This window comes from Eublepharis macularius, chromosome 2 (assembly GCF_028583425.1).
Source record: "Eublepharis macularius isolate TG4126 chromosome 2, MPM_Emac_v1.0, whole genome shotgun sequence".
Classification (NCBI taxonomy): Eukaryota; Metazoa; Chordata; class Lepidosauria; order Squamata; family Eublepharidae; genus Eublepharis; species Eublepharis macularius.
The window spans coordinates 139,670,894-139,687,171 of NC_072791.1; positions in this window are offsets into that span (position 1 = coordinate 139,670,894).

The following is a 16,278-nucleotide window of genomic DNA, read 5'->3' on the forward strand; positions in this document are numbered from 1 at the left end:
GTCTTGGCCATGCTCCCCAGCTCCACCAGCATCAGATTATTGGAATAATGGCTACAAATAGGCATAAGACACGAAAGAGTGGAAGGCAGGGCTTTTTCATCAATATAATAATAATGATAATAATATAGAGTGCTAAGTAGGAGCTGGAAGAACTGAGTCAGATATACACTGTGCCAGAAAACTCACTGGGTGACCTTAAGTCAGTCACTCTCTTTCTCAGCCTAACCTAGCTCACAGGATCATTGTGAAGATAACATTATGGAGTAAGAACCACATTTGCTAGTCTGAACTCAGGAAGGGCAGAATAAAAATCTTTTTAGGCATATACTTCTGTAACTCAAAATGTTATCTTTCTGTGGCAAGAATCTCATATCACAATCATTGCAGTCGTAGCTTTGGCTCACTTGACAGAGCCTAGAGTGATTTATGAAAGTATTCCTTTTGACAGACATCTTGCATCATGATTAGGCACTTGATTCATTCCTGTGATATATTAGGGCCATCTTGAGACCTTTTCAGCAAACAGCAGACTATAAATCAATTAATAAATATTTACATTCTGGTCACTAATCTATAAGAGAGTTGTTATGTGGTATGGATTGAGCTTAGTGAATGAAGAATCCTGTCTTAAAGAGAGAGAAAGCTCAAACAGACTCTTCTAGACCCATCAAACTCAGTGATTTTGCTGGAACATAGATGCACACTTATTCAGTGAAAACCACCGATTTTCAATTGTACCCCAAGCAGGTGACTTTAATCTAAAGGATGTGTCTTTACCAACACTCTTGTCATAATTCATTTCATTTTTACTTTTCTCACTGTCCCCAGATAATCGTTGCACATATCCCATATAGATGTACTACCTACTGTTGGAATTGCTTATTCAATATTATTTTTTTTACGAATAAATGCAGAAATTCCATAATCCATAAAATGTCAAATTCTGGAATCACAAAGTAGCCAGATTTTTAATTTATGCTAACAAACAACACTGATGTCTACATGACCGGGAATGTACATTTACAAGAAAAAGAAAACAAGCTCCTAAAAACAACTGACAGAATGTTAATATGAGACTCAGTTCATGCCAGTCATATAAGATAATTATACAATTCTGTGCTAGAACAAATGGAAATGCAGTGATAAATCATGTGATACGGTAGAAAAACTGCTGGTGCCATTATAACTTAAAATATACATGAAGCACATATAAGTAGAATGGTGGTGGTAGAAAGTGCCCTCAAGTAATAGCTGACTTATGGCCACCCTTGGTGGGGTTTTCATGGCAAGAGACTAAAAGATGTGGTTTGCCATTGCCTGCCTCTGCAGCCCTGGTCTTTGTGGGAGGTCTCCCATCCAATTACTAACCAAGACTGACCCTGCTTAGCTTCATAAGATCTGATGAGATCAGGCTTACCTGGCCTATCCAGGTCAGGGTATAAGTAAAATAACATATCTTAATTAAAAGTAACACAAACAGACTGTTGAGATTGCTTAGTTGTAACAATGAATTTTTCTTTGAATTGCTATTTTCAGAAATACTGATGTTAAGGCTGCAATCTCACTAAGAAGGAAACCCCCTGTGACACAATAGGCTGGGCTGCTTATCCATGGCTATATCTGACCATTTGAAAGACACTCAGACCCAGAGATGCAGTTGGGTTTGCCAACTCCAGGTTGGGATATTCCTGGAAATTTGGTAGGGGATGCTGGGGAGGAGAGAGATCTCGGCAAGCTATAATGCCATAGAGTTCACTCTCTAGAGTAGCTATTTCCTACAGGGTAGGAGACTACAGGAGACTCCTGTAGTCTGGAGATCAGTTGCAATTCCAGGAAATCTCCAGGCCCAGGGCTTTGACCCACTTCCAGTTGTAGGTTCTGTTCTCTCGCCCCTCCCGTGCCACAGCTCCAGGGAAATCCCTCCCCTCCCACTGCATCTGTAGAAGCTGTCCATCTGTGGCCCAGCTGATTACAGCTTGATCAGAACTGGCTATAGGCTTCTGGGGCAGCTCCTATGGGAAATCCTTTGAACCTAGGCTACTTTTCCTCTGGGAAGGGCTTCCACTGCCGTCTCCCTTGCCCTCCTTTGGTGCTGCCTGGTTAGGACTGTCACACCATGTGCAGATGCAACCCAGTGTTTGACTATGAACAACTAGTAAAAATGTTTGTACAACAAGGCAAATCCTAGGGCAAAACTGTGGTTTTGGATGGATTGCCAGGATGTGCCATTAAAGGAACTGCCCTTGGAAATTTAGAACTATCAATAACTATGACCAGCCTAATTGCTGTGTGTCCTCATTTGCTACTACTGCTACAGCACTATCTAGTTCTAAAGTTCCAAGCCTTTGAAAGTATTTCTGATTCTGAAAACAATTTATTTATTCACAGAAATCAGGACTGTGCCAGGAGGAACATCCATGGAATTTCAGATTTAATTTTACAAAAAAGTCTGTATCACTTGTAGTTGAAACGTGGATTGGCCAATGTTTGAGCAGTACATGCTTTGCTCAGAACTAAGGCACAGTTATGAGCACATCCCCCTGTGCTTCAGAACTGCTCTCAAAATTGTTATTAAGACTGTGCATCTTTGGTGTGTGTGTGCGCGGGGGGGGGCAGGTATTGTTCAATAAGATAAGAGAGGTCTTTTTCAATTCATTGGTTCATCATTGGCAATGATATCTTTAACTTTCAAATAATAGCACCCTAGTCAATCTAGCTGCAAACCTACAACTGTTGCAATGTTAATCAGTACAACATATCATCATTAAAGTCTGTTGGAGCCCATTTAGTTCTACCCATACTCCTATATAGTAATTACTAGCAAGAGTCATTTATGTCAAGAAAACAAATGAAGAGCAGGATTAAAAAACACAATCTTCATTCCACCCAAATTAAAATCAAATTCAATGAAAGACTCTCAGTATTTTGCTACATTAAGCATAAGGAAAGGCAGGTATGCAGAAACCACCATAGTATCTTAGTGGTTTATTTGGCATGAATTTTCTTACACAACAGCCACTTTGTTGCTGATGAAGCCTAGGTAATGTGTACAAAATAAACCAGTTTGTCTTTAAGGTGCCATAATAGTTTTGTAATTCCTTGATACAGATGTTCAAAGAAAATACAAATGTAATGCTCTCTCTGAGGGTGACTTTTGGCATGATGAAGGGTAGAAGTGTGAATTCTCTCACTTTTCACCATGCTTTCATATCCCATCAAAAGCTCAGAGATGAGAGCATTTCTAGGCTTTGGATGGGACACGAAAACACAATGTATTGCTGCTGTCCATCACATCCAAAATTGTTTTTATATTAGGGCCAGTACAATTTTACCTGTTAATCTGTCAGTAAAATCCAAAGTATGCTGTAATCTACCTATCTGAGAATTATAACATTTGTGCATTATTGTGCAAGACAATAACGTCCCAAAAAAGAGCAACAGGAAATCATTCAGTAATTTCTTTCGTGTGTCCTATACTGTAGATACTTTCAAAAGTGGGGGAGAAGAATGTTTTCTGGCTCCAACTTCTCTGATTCTTATGACACTGGACTGCCATGTCTTGGAGAATGCATCAGCTCAGGAACATGATGATTTATGATGATTTATGATGATGATCTAAGCACACAGCCTGACATGAATCAAACAGAAATCCTTGTTGTCACAATTAATCTGCACTCCAGGATAAAGGTGGAATTTACAGTATTAGTCTCCAGCTGGAGGTCATGACCCTCATGTAGGTCATGACTTAAACTGGGTTACACCAATGTTGCTACTAGGGTTGCCAATCCCAGGTTGGGAAATTCCTGGAGATTTGGGGGTGCTGCTTGGGGAGGGATCTCAGTGGGGTATAATGCCATGGAATCCACCCTTCAAAGCAGCCGTTTTCTCCAGGGGAACTGATCTCTGTAGTCTGGAGATCAGTCGTAATTCTGGGAGATGGGGGATGTCTCTTATAGTTTATATATTAGCAGCTGATGAAAATGCTATGACTAGGCTGTAAGAGGAGGCAGAGGGCGAAGGTGAAAGGAGAGCTGTTGTAGCACAGTGGTTAAGTGGTTTGGCTGCGAATCAGCACTCTACTGGTTTGAATCCCACTACTGCCATGAGCTCAGTAGGTAGCCTTGAGTAAGCTACTCCTCTCAGCCCCAGCTGTATTGTGGGGATAATAATAACACTAACTTGTTCGCTGCTCTGGGTGGGGCACTAATCTGTCTAGAAGAGTGGTATATAAGTGCAGCTGTTATTGTTGTTGTTAAGGAAACATTAATAATGGAATTTCTTGTCAAAGGGTTAACTTTGGACCCCAAAATGGAAAAAAATGAAAACACATAGCATTTATACAACACAGTGGCTTGGATCCTTTTTTTTTTTTTTTTTTGGTTTGCACACTTCATTGCAGAGGCGATCCTCTGCTATGAGGCATGCATTCCACTAAGCACTTCCCCTCACACACATAGGTGTAAACTATGGGGGGGGGGCTGAGGGGCTCGAGCCCCCCCAGATTTGGCCATGGGGGCTGAGCCCCCCCCCCCTGGGCAACCGGTGAACTATATGAGGGCTGAGGGGCTAAAGCCCCCTTGGATTTGCCGGGGGGTGGTGGTGGCAAGCAGTGACAAACTCACATGAGGGACTCAGTTATAACAGCAGATGAAACTCAGGACTGTTCACCCTTTCTGTTGTATCATATCACAATTTCCATGATTCTTTGGGATTTTTTCCTGTTTTTTGCTCTTATGTATTTCTGTGTTTAAGAATTTATAATTTTTAAAAGGAGTTGCAATTTATATAAACAATTTACAGAAGAAATGGTACAATGGTACAATGGTACAGAAGAATTAAGTGAGTCTGACGGAAGATATATGATTTTGAAAATCAGGCTCCTAGAAGTCAAGATTTACACACTAGTGACAATATATGTGCCAAACAATGCAAGAGAAAAAATTTTATGAAAATATTTTCCAATCCATTTTTGATTTTCAAGAAGATACTGATCTTTGGAAACATGAATGGGGCAATGGATCTAAAAAAAAACATAGGTGGAAAAAAAACCCCAAGAAGGCAAACTTCCCCAAAATGTGTTTAATTATATGGAAACGTTACAATTGGACGATGCTTGGAGGATCAAAAATCTGAATACTGGAGACTAAACTTTCTTTTCTAACAGAGACCAAACACTTTCAAGGATTGATATATGCTGGATATAAAAAAAACCCCTGAGTTATTTATATTGTTTATTATATGTTTACTGTTTCTTTTCCTTTTCTTTTTATGTAATTATAATTGTGCGATCATTTTTATTTTATTTTTCTGTTCTGCTTATATTTATAAAAATAAATTTTATATAAAAAAAGAATTTATACACTGCCTTAAAATATGGCTATGGCCCACACTAAGTACCTTAGTCCTTAACCATGGCTGGCTGCACCCACTTTCAATGTAGCAACAGTCAGATTGCAAAGCCTTTATTGGGCATAATTGCAACATAACTGCTTGGCTCCAATTTAAATTTGGAAAACAAAACAATGGCCCATAGACTGGAAACACTCAGTCTACATTACAATTCCCCCAAAAGGGGATGCCAAAGAGTGCAGCAACTATCGAACTATCATGTTAATTTCCCATGCAAGCAAAGTGATGCTCAAAATTATAAAGCAAAGACTCTTACCATATATGGAACGAGAAATACCAAATTTCAAGCTGGATTCAGAAAAGGAAGAGGCACCAGAGATGACAATGCAAATTTACGATGGCTAATGGAACATATCAGGGAATTTCAGAATTCAGAAAATCAGCCTGTGTTTTATAGATTACAGCAAAGCTTTTGTCTATGTGGATCATGAAAAGCTATTAGTGTTAAAAGAAATGGGGGTGCTACAACATCTGATTGTTTTGATGTGCAATCTGTACTCTGGACAAGAGGCTACTGTCAGGACAGAACATGGGAAACCAGAATGGTTTCCAATTGGCAAAGGTGTCAGACAAGGATTCATATTATCTCCCTACCTGTTCAACCTCTATGCAGAGTATATCATAAGGAAAGGTGGATTTGATCTAGAAGAAGGTGGAGTGAAAATTGATGGAAGGAACATTAACAATTTGAGATATGCAGATGACACCACGTTACTGACAGAAAATAGTGAAGGCTTGAAATGACTACTGATGAAGGTTAAAGGAGAAAGCGCCGAAGCAGGATTACAGCTGAACATCAAGAAGACAAAAGTAATGACTACTGAGGAATTACACAATTTTAAAGCTGACAATGAGGAAATTGAAATTGTCCAACATTTTCTATTCCTTGGCTCAATCATCAACCAAAAGGGAGACTGCAATGAAGAAATCAGAAGAAGATTGAGACTTGGAAGAGCAGCTGTGAGGGAGCTAGAGCCCTAAAGATAAAGATGTCTCTCTGGGAACCAAGATCAAGATAATCCAAATGGTGGTATTCCCCATTACTTTGTATGGATGTGAAAGTTGGAGAGTGAAGAAAGCTGACAGGAAGAAAATGGATTCATTTGAAATGTGGTGCTGGAGGAGAGTTTTGCGTGTACCATGGACAGCCAGAAAGACAAATAAGTGGGTACTAGATCAAATCAAGTCTGAATTCTCCCTAGAAGCTTAAAATGGCAAAACTGAGGTTATTGTACTTTGGTCACATTGTGAGAAGACAAGATTCTCTAGAAAAGTCAACAATGCTAGGAAAAGTAGAAGGCAATAGGAAAAGAGGAAGACCTAAAATGAGATGGCTTGACTCAATAAAAGAAGCCATGTCCTCCAGTTTGCAGGATCTGAGCAAGTCTGTTAATGATAGGACGTTTTGGAGATCTTTCATTCATAGGGTCACCATAGGTTGGAGGCAATTTGATGGCACATAACAACAACAAGACTCTACTGCTAACGCTGTCCCTTTCCTCAGGTTTCAGAACAGGAGAAACCAGAGAGTTAGAAAGATAAGACAGGTCGGGGCATCTATTTACTGTTTACTCCTTTACTGCCCTGGACTATCCTTTGATGTGTAGATTGTTTTTTTTTTAATTTTTATTGGAATTAGAAATATTTTGTCATTTATAACAATCAAATTACTTTAATATTCCAGTTCTAACCCCCTCCCTTTCCCCCCCCGTTTGTTGACTTCCAACAGTTTTCCAACCCTTTGTCTATTCTTCCCCTACTCATTTCAACTTATTTTGTCAATTAAACATATACTTTCACACTCTTCTAAGCTAGTCTATTATAACACAGTGCTAAGTCAATTTCCCTTCACTTATCAACTAACTAATACATTCCTGGCATGTTATTCAATAGTAATAGTATCCTGTACTCTAACTTATTCATTCTAATGTCATCAATATGGGACAAACAATTTATCCCTCCCTATACATAACTTGAGTACTCATAAGTGATGAATACATTTATAAGTCAACCAATTTAACTTATACTCTATATGTTACTCTTTACTTCCTCTTATAACTCTTATCTTTGTAACATAAAGTCAATCAATTTGACTCGTATTCTACACATTTCTAAATATACCTATAAACACAATATACATTCGACATAAGTCAATCAATTTGACCCATGTTCTGCACATTTCTAAATATCGCTATAACCAAAAATACCTTCAGCATAAGTCAATCAATTTAACCTATATTCTATATGCTACTTCTCATTCCCCCCCTTCTTGTATTCATGGATTTTAATTCTGTTAATTCTCAATTACACCCCTATCTGCCAGCAACATAATTAATTAATTTCTATTCTTATATATCACATAATAACTATTACTTAATACTGTATAGAATAATCAAATAGAATAATTGCTTAGTAATTCTTCTTTAACTCTCCTCCCCCCGATATAGTCACTTCTCTCTTCTTTTGTTTTTCTTCAATAATTTTCAAACTGCCACAGTTCTCCTCCCACCTCCCATTTTTTCACCAAATATTGTTTCAGCTTCTCCCAATCTGTGTTAAACTGTCCTGGATCAAGGTCTCTTAGTTTTCTTGTCAGTTTATCCATCTCCGCCATGTACAGCAATTTGTGAATCCAGTCCTCGATAGTTGGCACTTCTTGTACTTTCCACTTTTGCGCATACAAAAGTCTAGCCGCTGCTGTCATGTAAAAAAGCAATGTCCTATGTTGTGCTGGAATATCTTCCATTCCCAAGTTCAGTAGCAGGAGTTCTGGGTTCTTATTAACTTGAAACTGTAAAATCTCACTTATTACTCTTATTATTTCCCCCCAGTACTGCCTGACTACCTCACAAGTCCACCACATATGGTACAAAGATCCTTCATGCTTTTTACATTTCCAGCATTTATTAGACGTGTTCACATTCCCTAGCGCAATTTTCTTTGGTGTCAGGTACCAACGATAGATCATTTTATAGACATTCTCTTTAATGTTAGTGCATGTCGTAATCTTCAAAGTATTTTTCCACAAATATTCCCACGCCTCCATTGTTATTTCTTTATTAAAATTTATAGCCCACTTCACCATTTGCACCTTAACTACCTCTTCTTCAGTATACCATTTTAACAACACTTTATAGACCTTTGAAATTTCCTTTTTGTCTTCTTGTAAAATTACTTCCTCCAAGTCCGAGGTCTCCATTCTTATCCCTCCCTTGGCACAATCCGATTTATAAAGGTCTCTGAGCTGTCTATATTGAAACCAGTCTTTGATGTGTAGATTGTTAATCTCAAAACTTCCTCCTCAGGAATAGATCGGTAGATAGGAATCTAACTCTCCACTTTCCTATCAAAGTGTGGAATGCCTATAATAAAGACCTCTTCTTTTCTAAAACTAAGGCAAGTATAAGTTTGTTATATTCTCTTTCTCTTTCACATTCACACCAGCCAGCATGCTTCAACCACCCATCATCACATTTTCTCTGCAATCAATGCAACTCTGTTAAGGAACAGTTTCTGTTCCTTTTAATAGGGAAAAAGCAAGTATTTTATTTTACTTCCCAGTTACTTCATCATTACATTGTATTTTAGAAATAGAACACTGGGAAAGGGTAGACCCTATGTTTCCTTGTTGAAATAGTTTTGTTTGTTTGTTTGCTTGCTGTTTGGAGGGGGGGCTGGGTGTGGGAGAACAGTTAAGTTTTTTTCATGGTAGTGGGGGTGGGGGAGCTGCTTCAGCCACTCCTAAGCTCCTCTTTCAATTTACATTCCTTTTTTAAATGGAGAGGTGGTATCTATTGCAGAAAAGGACAATTCCTAAAATGGCAGCCTGAGTGCTGTCTCTCTGAAACAATGAGAAAGCCCATCTGCATGAACAAGACTGGAGGGGGGGGGATGCAGATCAGAGGCCTTTTTAAAATTTCCTTTTGCCCTGTGTGCAGCCCGGAGAGAACATTGGCAAGGAATGTGCACTTAATTATGTGATTTTGTTAATAATGTGTTCTGAACGTCTGTGTTTTTAAGATGGAGTTTTAAAGCAGTGTGCTAAGAAAGCAAGGTATATACAATCCTAGGTAGTATAACTGTGAGTTTTCTTTGGGGTCATGACTAGCAGCACTGTTCTGAATTGCCTCAAAATGTGCTTGTACTCACTTATGGGATATGAGTTTGAAATGAGAAGGAGATTGCTACTACTCTGAACTCTGTACATTGCTCAGAAATTGAGTGCACAGCAACTGCTTTGTATTCTGCCCTGGTTTAGATTTCAACCACACATTTACCAAATGAAGGCATCTGTGATGCCACAGTTTAGTAAATTTCAGTACTAAGTCACCCTTATGAATAAGGCAGAATCAAGACTCCTGTAAATGAATGTCCAGGAAAACTTTAAAAATGTTCCCCTACAGGCTTTTCTGTATTGCCTTTCTTAGTGTCAAATTTGTGACCATTAGTTTGTCCTATACACATGGTATATATATTTGTAGATCTTAAAGTGACTATCCTAAAAGTGAATTTCAAAAACAGGATACAGCAGGAGATTGCTGAGATACCACTATAACCACTGGACAACTCCCACCTTTTCCTAGGTTTGGCCCAGCCCAGGGGCATTGTTAGGGAGGTCCCCATGGGTGCCTGGGTCCCCCTAAATTTGTGGGGAGCCTCTCCCTAAATCACCCATGGACCCACCTCCATAGATGGTGGCAATGGAAGCCCCTCCCTGTGATGTCATTTGCTCCTCCCTATGATGTCACTGGGCCCCTGGTTCTTTTAAGGACCGGGTATACAATGCCTCTGGCCCAGCCCCAGCCCCCCCACCCCGGAAATTGGAAAGTCTATGCCCCTGCTCACACACTAGGTTTTCCAAACTCCAGGTGGTGGTTGGAGATCTCCCAGAATTACAACTGGTCATAGAGATCAGTTCCCTGGAGAAAATGGCTGCTTTTCCCTGGAGAAAATGGCTGATTGGTGGGGTGGACTCTCTAGTATTATACCCTGTTGAAGCTGGTCCCCAATCCCCACCTTCACAAGTAGGGTTGCCAGGCCCCCTCAACCTCCTGGTGGGGGACAGGGGCCCGGCACTTACCTTTGGGGAGAGGGGTGAGTGCGCACAGAGTGCATGCGCACCCCCACAGGCATGATGATGTCACTTCAGGAGTGATGTCATCGTGCGGCCCCTAGGCAGGCCTGTTTTTGGGTGCTGCGGAGCATTCCTGTGCTCTGCAGCACCTCAAAATGGGCCTGATCCACAGCAGAACGGGCCCGTTTGGGCGCTGCGGAGCGCAGGAGCGTGCCTGTGCTCCGCAGTGGCTCAAAAACAGGCCCAATCCGCACTGAAATGGACCCATTTTGAGCACTGTGCAGCGCCTCAAAACGGGCCTGATCCATGGCAGAACAGGCCCATTTTGGCTGCTGTGGCATGCAGGAGCATTCCTGTGCTCCGCAGTGCCTCAAAACGGGCCCAATCCATGCCAAAACGGGCCTGTATTTGGGCACTGTGGAGTGCAGGAGCACTCATGTGCTCTGCAGCTGCTGAAAACGGGCCCGGTTTGCTGTGGATCGGGCCTGTTTTGAGTGCTGCAGAGCGCAGGAGCACTCCTGCGCTCCACAGTGGCCCCAATCTGGGCCAAAACAGGCCTGATCCTGGCAGCTGCGGTGCACGGGAGTGTGCCGCGCCATGGGGGAGCGCACAAGGAAGGTGCACCCCCACGCTGCTCAAGTAAGTGGGGGCGGGGTGTGGGGAGCAGGGGTGGGGGATCCCCTGCCACCACTGGGGGTCTGGGATCCCTACTCACAAGGTTTCACCCCCCAAATCTCCAGGAATATCCCTACTGGGAGCTGGCAGCCCTACTCAAGGCCAGTGTCTTTCAAGGAGCTGAAAGGGGCCTAGTGTAACTGGAACATGCTCTGTCTGCAGCATAGGAGTGCCTCTGCAACAAATGAAGAACTTGGCAAGTAGAAAAGTAAAGGATTCAAGCTAGTATCCCCACTACCCATAACTTATAACCTTCTTGGATGGTATTAATAAATATCCAGAAATGTACATACTTCTGATAGAGGAGAGAGAAAAAAAGTAATAAACACATAGTCCAGTTATTTATATAACATCACCATCTAAAGTATTCTTCATATCTTCTCCCCCTATGTCTTTTTTGCTCACCACCACTCAGTGGGGTGGGGGTGGTAGGGGAAATGTTAGAAAGCCTGCATAGTAACAAGGGTATGACATCACTTTCAGTGACCACCTGGAAGCGATGTCATGTTGCTGACACAATGCTGATACAACACTCTAGGATTTGGTCAAAGTTCTGTGGTTTGACCATAGAGTTTTGACCACATCCTATAATGTCACATTAGTGACATGGTATCAATTCCAGGTGTTCACTGGAAGTGACATCACCCTATTGGTGAAATGTCATCCCCCCCCCCCGTCCCTGCCTCCTTTGCTTTCCCGCTGGAGGCAAGGTTGTTTTGCAGTCCATTGTGGAAGCCTGTTGTTATTCAAGTAGTTGCTCAGACAAAGAAGATGGTGACTCACACTGCTTGCAGTGACTAAATATGTGATTTGACCTTTACATTCCATAATAATGCTTGAATTTTTTAATATTTGATTTCATTTGTCTTCCAAAGGCATTACTTTGACGGTTTAACTTTACTGCAGTTCAATAAATACTGCAACCCTCTGCTGTACCACACACACCCCTTCTCTGCTGGTTTGCAAAGGAAAAGTAGACAGCTTTGTGCTGACAATTTTTTCTCTTGTTACTAAAGGTAGGAGATTATTTTAGAACTGCAGGTTTTCATTTGGACCAAACTTGTGTTAACTGTAATTTTTCCATGTAGCTGAATGAAACCAAATAATTTTAAAAATCCCAACATGCTTTTCCAGGGAGCCAGCTTGGAATAATTTTCTATTGTTGTACAATATTTATGTAAATCACCTTAAATATGTATATCTGCATGGAACAAGCTTGATCCTCCAGTTTGGATATTAGTTTTAGCTGAACAAAAGCACTTTCCATAAGTATTGTAGAATTGTATCTTATGCAGCAATACTGTAGTGTAAGATCATTCGATGTGGTAATTAAGTTACATTAAAATCAACAGAACTTGCTTCTAAGAAACCTTTAGATCAGATTATTACAGCAAGAGGCCCAAGATTATTTACTCAGACTCAAGCCACATTAAATCCAATGGGATTTACTTGCTAGTAAGTTTCTTTGGGCCGTACCTAAGCCTCAAGAGTCAAGTAGATTGCCTTCCAATTAATATAAATAACAGATCTGGTTGTTTCAAGAGGCCTTTTTCCCATATGGCTAAGGCTGTAGTCCTAATCATGCTCACTGGATGTAAATTCAGCTGAAATCAATGAGAGTTACTTCCAAATTAATTAAATATGCTGCAGATAAGGGTGTAAATCAACTGCCTTCGGGACATTTCTCACGCTACTTTTGTAACACACAGGGAGTGACATAAATGTCTAAACATCAGTTAAATATACAAAGTCTGTATGTTATATGTTCACAAATTTTATTTTTTGGTGAACAACAAGGCAACATTGTAGAAGCAAGTACATGCATGGCTTGCATGTTCTCAGCGATGTACATGTGCATTTTAGCTCCAACATTACAGATATTTTTGTCCCAGGTGCAATTCCCAAGAATACATTGGTGTTCTGAAAAAAACGGCCCTTAAGAGAGGAGAGGAGAGATGCATAACAGATATCCCTTGAGTAATCTGTATTTGACAAGAATGATATCATTTCATTTGATACTTTTAGCACACATACTAAATTATCTGCTATACACCAGTCTGACGAGAAAAAAAACCCATCAACCCAAACCCAAACAGTTGGCAGGTACCTGAAGAAAAGTCCTGTTGGCTGCTGTGGTGTTTCTTGCTGCGTGTGCTGCTGATCGTCTATCTCTGCTGCACTTCTGTGAGAGGCCAGGAAAGTATGGCTGACCTGCTTCTCGTTGCCACGGACACCTAGGCTTTCAAAAAAGGAGCCGGTGGCCAATCAGGCCTCAGGGCTAGAATGCACTCAGCCTTAGGTCATGTGATGCTTCAGTGTCTGTGAGAGTAAAAGGCATTGAAAATATCCATAAGAACCAAAGGGAGCTGTCTTTGTATGACTTCAATCCTCCCCCACCATCACCCCTCATTACTGGAATCCTATTTAAACTGTGCCACAAAGCTGCAACAAGGGAGTCCAGGAGACGAGAATAGATAGAGCTGTGCCAACACACTTGTCTTGTGCTTTCCAAAACTGGATTTTTAAAAACTTTACTATACCTCTTTACTTCTCTGCATCTTTTCATGTCTACCTCTAACTGCTGCTTTCACATGGGAAAGTTACTAACTCAGCTAACCTGACCAGAAACAAAAGGGACAGATGCAAGTCCTAAAGGCTTCCCATTACAGTGAATCAAAGCATGCTTCTCCTAACCACATTTCAGCCTTTGCAAGATATTCCTTGGAGCCCATTTTCAAGATGAGATGATAGCTATGTAGTTTTTTACATGTGCACGCTGTTTTAAAAAACCCAAAGAGGACGCTCACAACTGCCAAATAATGCAAATAAATGCAAGGATCACAAGATGCTGCTAAGGGGAGTGCACAGCCTTAACAGAGCACGAGGGATGTGTGTAGTCAGAACTTTCCTAATCCGCGTCATGCCTTATTTACAACTAATGGGTATGCTCAGAATCCAGATAAATTAAGTCTAATAGTCAGAAACAGGGGGAAATCTTCGGACCTGGTAGTTATTCTGGTACCTCGCTCAGTATCCTGGGCAGTAGGAAGGAGTGGCTCATAGCAGAGACATAAGGAACAGGATCATCCCGACTGGCTTTTTCCTCTCTCAGCATTTCCACTTTCCACCAAACTTTGTGCAATCTCAAAGGCTTTGGGAGGGGTGTTTTTGGTTCTAAGTAAACAAGGGTCTAGATTGCTTTAAATGTTCTTTGATCTGGGTCTGCATACATGCTAGGCAGGCAGGGGAAAGGTTTGGCTTATACCTACTGGCAGATTGGCTGGGCAGATAAGAGAGAAAGAGAGGCACAGAGGATATGACTCCCCTACTTTGATTGGTAGCTCTGGACACATCCCATAGGCTTTGCTTGTTTACCTGTTGGTAGGAAGCAGAGAACTGCATACCTAACAGGGAACAGAGGTACATTTTGCTTGTATCTGCTCATGGGCAGACAAAGATGAAAAGAGGGCAAGCAGCCAGCCTTTGCTCCCCTCAACAATAGATAGTATGCTTGCCCTGTAGACTGACAGGGGCCAGGACATATTTTATCTATTTAATGTACCTGTATATAAGCCTCCTCTCCCTGTAAAAAACTCACCCTCACATACCCAATCAGATGGGTGAGGTAGACTGGTAACAAGGAAGGATGACTTCTGATATTTTATGTAATTTTATAGTGACTTGTTTGCAGTCTTAGATCTTTGTATGCCATTAAAGGTATTTGAATTGAATTGAATAAGGAAGGATTAGATCTTGTAAGAAAAAAAAAGATAAGCAACTCCTCCTGGTAGGCAGAGTCAAGGTTTATTATCAACGAAAATGCATAGGTCATGGAGATAATGCTTGTTCGATCCACCATCTTATTCCAGTGTTTGAGGCATTTTTCTCCTGGTCAGTTGATGCAAGAAGTCAACCAGACTGGGAGAAAAATGTTGAAAGGAGTGGCGTGCTGAGGTCAGGCATGAGAGGACGCAAGGCTTCATTCCACTTGCCCATGTGCCCCATTTTTATTTTTTTTTAAATGCAGACACATCACCCTCCTGCACCTGATAATCCTGGGAAGGAATTCAGAAAGCTTAATCATACATCAGTTCACGCTTGCTTGTGCCTGCTCAGCAAGTTGGAATTTTAATTGCCTATAGAACTAGAGTGCCTTCTCCTAGCTCCAGGAAATCTGGGAGGATCTCTAGGATATAGGATCCCTAAGAATTTAATCTCAGTTGGGCACTGGGAGGGGAGGAAGTTACAGACAGAAATACATTTCCTATTGAAACTAACAGAAGCATTGATTTTGTAATGACTAGTTTAATTCCAATATTAGTATTGTATGATTGTTTTAAACAGATAACTCAGCTCCAAAATCTACCTTTCACTTTTTACACAACAGTGTTCATCTTCCTTCCTTTTAATATAGCTAGATGAACAGAATTGCTAAATGGATTCTGAAGGCGTATTGATTAAGGGCTCATGGATAGAACTTGTACTGCATAAAAGTGTATACAGCTTATAAATAATTTTTTTCCTTTTAAAATTTTTAATAAGAAAAAATAAGGAGCAGAACATAACATGGGCAAGATTTGTTCCAAGTGGGAATGTATCACCGTTCATATCGTAAATGATCTGCACCAGAGACCAATGCGATGAAATGACTGACTTTCCACACAGCAACTATAATAAAAGGGAGGAAAATGCTCTGTGAAGAGAGCAGCAAGAATAATATTTCTCCAGACATGGTTTGAATCTGGCCACAGTGTAATATCCCTACAAGAGATGCACAGCCTCAAAGGAAGGTATATGACTATGCTACACACACACTGGGGAGGGGGGAATATAGTGGGAAATGGCTCTGATCTCACCACTCATGATCTAAAAAAGAGCAGTGACCACCTACTGTGCAGAGCTCCTGCATGTTCATCTACACCTGTATCTGCCCCATCAGCACTAACACATGTAGTAATTAGATGGTTTGTTTTTCCTGTGGTACAGAACTGTTCCTGCCTTGCCTTTAGGACAAAGAAGCAGTATGTGTCTAAGCAAACAGGTTGTCTCTCGCCATGCCATGTTAAAATGTATTATACTTTATAAATGCAACCCATGCAGGGCTACTACTCAAAGAGGTG